This window comes from Myotis yumanensis, unplaced genomic scaffold (assembly GCF_028538775.1).
Source record: "Myotis yumanensis isolate MYYU_CA2020_CCGP unplaced genomic scaffold, mMyoYum1.0.hap1 SCAF_3, whole genome shotgun sequence".
Classification (NCBI taxonomy): Eukaryota; Metazoa; Chordata; class Mammalia; order Chiroptera; family Vespertilionidae; genus Myotis; species Myotis yumanensis.
In genome coordinates, this window is record NW_027223754.1 from 211,601,578 (window position 1) to 211,607,633 (window position 6,056).

The following is a 6,056-nucleotide window of genomic DNA, read 5'->3' on the forward strand; positions in this document are numbered from 1 at the left end:
GATTCTGTGGTCCCGGGTCCTCCTCATCCTCCGAGACAGGAGAGGGAGCTTGGGGGCTGCGATTAGCATCTGTGAGTCGGGGAAGCCCCCCCCCCACCACCACCTCACCCGCCTGGCCTCGGCTTCTCCCTCTGCGAAGTGGGAACCGCAGAACCCGTCCCAGGAGGCTGCTGTGAGGACGGAGGGGAGGGTGACGGGGACAGCCACCCGTCGGTGAAGCAGTGTCTATTGTTGGGTGTAAGGGAGTGAAATTGCACAGGGGACCCTGCCCTGGAGGGGCTTACGGATCAGGTACTCCGAGGGCGCCCACCCAGAGCAGCGGAGTGGACAGCAGTGGCCGCGGACACCGCGTTGGCTGCGTGAGCTGCCAGGACGGCTGTCATTGTTCAGAACAAATCTGTCATCGCGCAGATAAACTCGGCTGTCAGAGGGATGTTATTTCTGGATGGAAGGAGGCTCTGCAGGACCGGCCTCCTTCCTGCCGGCACCCACAGGGGCCTGGTCCCTCTCACGATAACCCGGGGCCTCCAGCCCGCCGCCCGCAGGAAGTCCAGGCCCGCGCCGCCCCACAATGCTCCCCGCTGACCCGATTCCTGGCATTGTCTGCGGAGCGGAGGCCTGTTCCCTGTCTCCCTGACAGGCTGCATGAGATTCGGTTATTTCGGTCACACAGGCCTCTTGGTTTTTGTCCCGAGCGCGTGTCTATTGGATTGTCCTGGCCCTGAGCGAGCCAGGCTGGTTGAGCCTCTGCAATCTGCCCTGAGACGCGCTGGTCCTGTTTCCAATTGTCATCCTCAGCAGAAGGAGAAGGGACCAGAGGCCCACTCCTCAGTGACCTCGGACAGGAATGACGATCGTCAGGCGCTGTCTGCCATCCTCACAACCATTTGAGCTGGGTGCTGCTCTCTCATTTCCCAGAGGCCCCGATGCACTAGGCCGTGCTGGGAAGGAGAGCCCAGCCCTCACTCCCAGCATCCAGGCCTCTCCGCCTGCAGGCCAGCTGGCCTCTTCCAGCCTCGGCCTCCTGGCCTGTAAAATGGGGATAGGAAGGCTCCCAGAGGCTCTCCTCGTCCACAGAGGCACCGCACAGTGCAGGACGGGCCGGATGTGCTGAATGCCAAGGGAAGAAGGTGCTGCTGGCCCCGGCCAGGGGAGGGGCAGCCTGGGCGCTTCTGCATGAGGCTGGGATGCCCCGTTCAGGAGCCCTGGGCACTCTGAGACTCCGGGCATCATCTCTCCAATACCCTTCCACATGGCTGCCCATTCCAGTTCCTGAGGCTCTAGCTCCTGTCCCACTGCCAGCCCTGCCAGGGCCCCCTGCTACCCACAGGCCGAGGGCAGCCCCTCGCCAAGGTGCCCTCATACCCTGCTGGGGTCCAGCCTCAGGGGACCCAGGGGGTCCCAAAGGTGTGGACAGAGTCGGCGAAGAATGTTTTACACAGAGACTGTGTTCAGAACTCTCTAACTTTCCTTAGTCTCCGTGGATCTTCCCTGTGCCTGGCTGAGGCCACAGAAAAAGATCCCGAGGCAAGCTGAGCCTTTATTTTATAGTGAGAGGTAAACAAGGTAGTGGTTTCCATAGTTACAGGGTAGAGCCATAACCTCTCCATCGGCCCTGCCCTGAGTGTGACAGTGGCGGCGCCCCAACCCCCTGATCGGCCCTGCTCTGTGGCTGATAGAGGGTGGCACCCCAACCCCCCTCCACGGGTCTTGCTCTGTGTGTAACAGGGTAGAGCCATAACCTCCCCATTGGCCCTACCCTGAGTGTGACAGGGTGCAGCGCCCCAACCCCCTGATCCTCCCTGCTCTGTGTGTGACAGGGGGCGGTGCCCCAGCTCCCCTATTGGCCCTACTCTGTGAGTGACAGCGGGGAGCTCCTCAACCCCCTGATGGGCCCTGCTCTGTGCGTGACAGGGTACAGAGCCCCAACACCCCTGATGGGCCCTGCTCTGTGTGTGACAGGGGGCGGTGCCCCAGCTCCCCTATCGGCCCTGCTCTGTGAGTGACAGGGTACGGAGCCCCAACCCCCTGATCGGCCCTGCTCTGTGCATGACAGGGGGGAGCTCCTCAACCCCCCTGATGGGCCCTGCTCTGTGTGTGACAGGGGGCAGTGCCCCAGCTCCCCTATCGGCCCTACTCTGTGAGTGACAGGGGGGAGCTCCTCAACCCCCTGATCGGCCCTGCTCTGTGAGTGACAAGGGGTAGCACCCCAAACCCCTGATCAGCCCTGCTCTGTGCGTGACAGGGGGTGGTGCCGCAACCTCCCCATTGACCCTGCCTTGAGTGTGACGGGGGGCGGTGCTCCAACCCCCTAATCGGCCCTACCCTGAGCGTGACTGAGGGTGGCATCGCAATCTCCCAATCCGCCCTGCTCTGTGCATGATGGGGCGGTGCCTCAACTCCCCAATCGGCCCTGCTCTGAGCCTGACCTGGGGCTGCACCTAGGGATTGGGCCTGCCCTCTGCCACCCGGGAACAGGCCTAAGCCAGCAGGTCGTTATCTCCCGAGGGGTCAGGCCGGGCTGGGGGACCCCACCCCCAGTGCACAAATTTTTGTGCACCGGGCCTCTAGTTTTGAAATAAAACGTTAAGTAATCTCATTGTAGGAGAGCTTACAGCTCTGCCCTCTCTTGCCACCTTTGAATCTCTCCACACCAGAGGCGGATTTGGCAGGGGGATTTCATTTCTTATTACAGATTTTAGATTCCAAACATGAATTAAGATATTAATTTGAACAAGAACCAAAACTGGTTTGGCTCGGTGGATAGAGCGTCGGCCTACAGACTCAAGGGTCCCAGGTTCCATACCGGTCAAGGGCATATACCTTGGTTGCGGGCACATCCCCAGTGGGAGGTGTGCAGGAGGCAGCTGGTCGATGTTTCTCGCTCATCGATGTTTCTAACTCTCTATCCCTCTCCCTTCCTCTCTGTAAAATATCAATAAAAATATATTTTAAAAAAAAAGAAATAAAAAAAAATTTGAACAAGAAACCACATTGAGGTGACCATGGCACTCTTTTTTTCAGCCTGATTTAAAAGAGTACCTCTTAATATTCCAATTTCTTTATAGTTTGGCCTTTTTTACACAGGTGATTCTATTCACGGAGAATTAAACAATTCAAGATTAGCATATGGAGGGGGCCATGAAGGCCATTCCTCCCATTTTTTCCTTTTCTTTCTGCTCCTCTTTAGGAGCAGAGGGTGCAAGGGGAGATCTATCCTCCTTGGCCTTTCCTAAAGGCTCTAGCAAATGAAATACCGTTTTCCACAAGGGGAAACAATTTTTAGAGGCAATTTTTTCCTGCTGCTGACTTTTTTTTTTTCCAAGTTCTGATTAACTTTTTGGCAAACTTTTAAGATTTAATGTACCTTTTTCAAGAAAACAAGGGTTATGTTCTATAATAACATGCAAAAACTGTAAGAGATTACCTTCTGAAAATTTAACTCCTTAAGCATGCAAATCAATAGTCTATAATAAAATTTTTTACTTTTTAAAAGCCGAATCCTGCCCCGTTAGCCTGGTTAAGAAAACGTTCCCAGCCTACTTACAGATCCGGAGAGCTAACTTTGATATGTTAAAACTAAGTAAAATGCATTTACTCAATCCAAAGCAGGCATTCAAAAGAAAAACCCCAAATGCTCTCTTGTATCCGTTTTAAGAGTAAGATTGGTGCTTTCCGCTAGTACCTGAGTCCTGATCTATCACCCCAGGGAGAGCCTGCCAATCCTGCACTTTCCCGGGGTGGAAAGGCTGCAGTGGGGTTAAGGATAAGGCTCCTTGGGCCTACCTTCTCCCATGCCTCTACATTTACCTTTCCGGCACCTTTCCTTACTCAGAAAAGCATGGACATGTTAAAAGATCAATACGGAGTCTTTTTTTTCTTCTAGACTCAGTATGGCACATCTTCTCATTCTAAAGATCAATACAGAGTCTTCTTTCTTCTAGACTCAGTATGGCCCATCTTCTCAATCTAAGTTCTGTACTATCCACCCACTTACCCTACTTATCCTCTATAGGGGGGTCTGCAGCGCCCTATGGTGGAGTCCTCTCCGTCCCAAGTGCCAAGGGGCTTACCTAGGGGAATCCTGTTCGAGGCGCCAAATGCTGGGGTCCAACCCCATGGGGTCCAGGGGGTCCCAAAGGTGTGGACGGAGTCGGCGAAAACTATCCACCCTCTTCCTATGGTGGAGTCCTATCCGTCCCTAGTGCAGCGGCCTTACCTAGGGGAATCCTGTTCGGCCTGTCCGGGCGCCATATGCTGGGGGCCAGCCCCAGCGGGTCCAGGGGGTCCCAAAGGTGTGGACGGAATCGGCGAAGAATGTTTTACACAGAGACAGCGTTCAGAACTCTCTAGCTTTCCTTAGTCTCCGTGGATCTTCCCTGTGCCTGGCTGAGGCCACAGAGAAAGATCCCCAGGCACGCTGAGCCTTTATTTTATAGTGAGAGGTAAACAAGGTAGTGGTTTCCATAGTTACACAGTTCTTGTGAGTTTCACTTGTTTACACTGTTCTTGTGAGTTTCACTTGTTTTTGTTCTTGTTGCACTTCCCTCAGCCCATTAGCTTCCCAGGTAAGATCTAGGGAGCGTCATAAGGTCAAGCCTAATTATGCTTAAGAGGACTGTGCCCTCTAAGCTGGGACTTGTTTGTGACTTTGCCCACAGGTCAGTCCGAGGCTTAACCCTATATCAGCTCCCCACACTGAGGTCAGACCCTACAAGACTCCCCTGACCACTGGCTAAGGGCCCCCACCCCCCCAACTCTCATGCCCTCCCCAGCTTCGCTCTCCCTCTGAGTGTGGCCTGTGCCACACTGCCCAGCGCCCTGTCTCCACTGTCTCCCCCACTTGGGTATGGGCCCCCCATCAGACTGTGTCATCTCTAGATCCCCATTATCTACCGCCCTGCCTGGCATAGTGTAGGTGCCATTCAGTATTTGTTATGGGAATGATAAAAAAAAAAAAAGTCCTACCAAGGACAGAACTCTACCCTATGTCGGTTCCTGCAAGGCCTGCTGGGCAGCGGTCATGGCCTCAGCAGGAGGGGCTCTGGGGAAGGGGCCCCCGGGGAAGAAAGGGCTGCCCCACTGGGTCATGGCCTCCTCTTAGAGAGCAGGATCCACACACAGTCCCATGGCGCTGGGAAGGCCAGCAGCTCCCCGTGGAGAAAGGGAAACCAAGGCCTGGGCAGCTGGGGCCAGCCGTGGATGGGTGGCGGGGGCAGGAGGTGTGGGGAGACCTGGGCTTGAACGACTGCTGCCCACAGGCTGGATGGGCTCTGGTAAGTGGCCTCCTTCTTCAGAGCCTCAGTCTTCTCATCTGTAAATGGGGTTACAAGTTCTCTCTTGCCTGTGCACTGACCCCTGGGGGTGCTCTGGTGTCTGTGGGGGGGGAGGGGGGTGGCCAGCTCCAGGCAGCAGTTGTAAGGATTCCAGATCAGAAAAGGTGCTTAGTCCTGAGACTGGGGGACCTGAACAGGTGGTGGTGATGGGAGTGGCCATTATTGCTGTTATTACTATTGTCATTCACCTTCTGCCCCAAGGCCTACTTTGGACTGGGAAGAAGCCAGGGTTTCCGCAGGCCCAATTCTTATTCAAAAGCTGTTTTCCTCCTCCTGTCCGTGGATCAGCATGTTGTCTCCAGGCCTTGCAAGGACATTCTCACCTACCCCTCCCTCGGGCCTTCCTATCTCCCATCTGTCCCCAAACTGTCCTCCTCCCGCCACCAGTTTTGCCAATGCTCACAGAGCACCTAGGTGTGCCTGGCACTGTGCCTTCACATTCTCACACACCTGGGCCCCTGGGCCCCAGGGTCACCCTCCCCGGAGTCTGTGTTTCCATCTGCAGAGTGAATTTGGGGAGAGGCCCTATTTTTAGGCTTCTGGCTCCTGCCTGGGAGGCAGCCTGTGGCTGTTAGGGTCAGTGCCATCCAGACTTTGTGGGGCTGGAGCAGGGTGGTGGTGGGGGGATCACAAAGTCATGTGAGGCCAGAAGGGCTCCCAGGGAGGGGGAGGCAGAGTTTGGAAACATTTTAGGATTATCTTCTCTGACTCTCCCCGCCC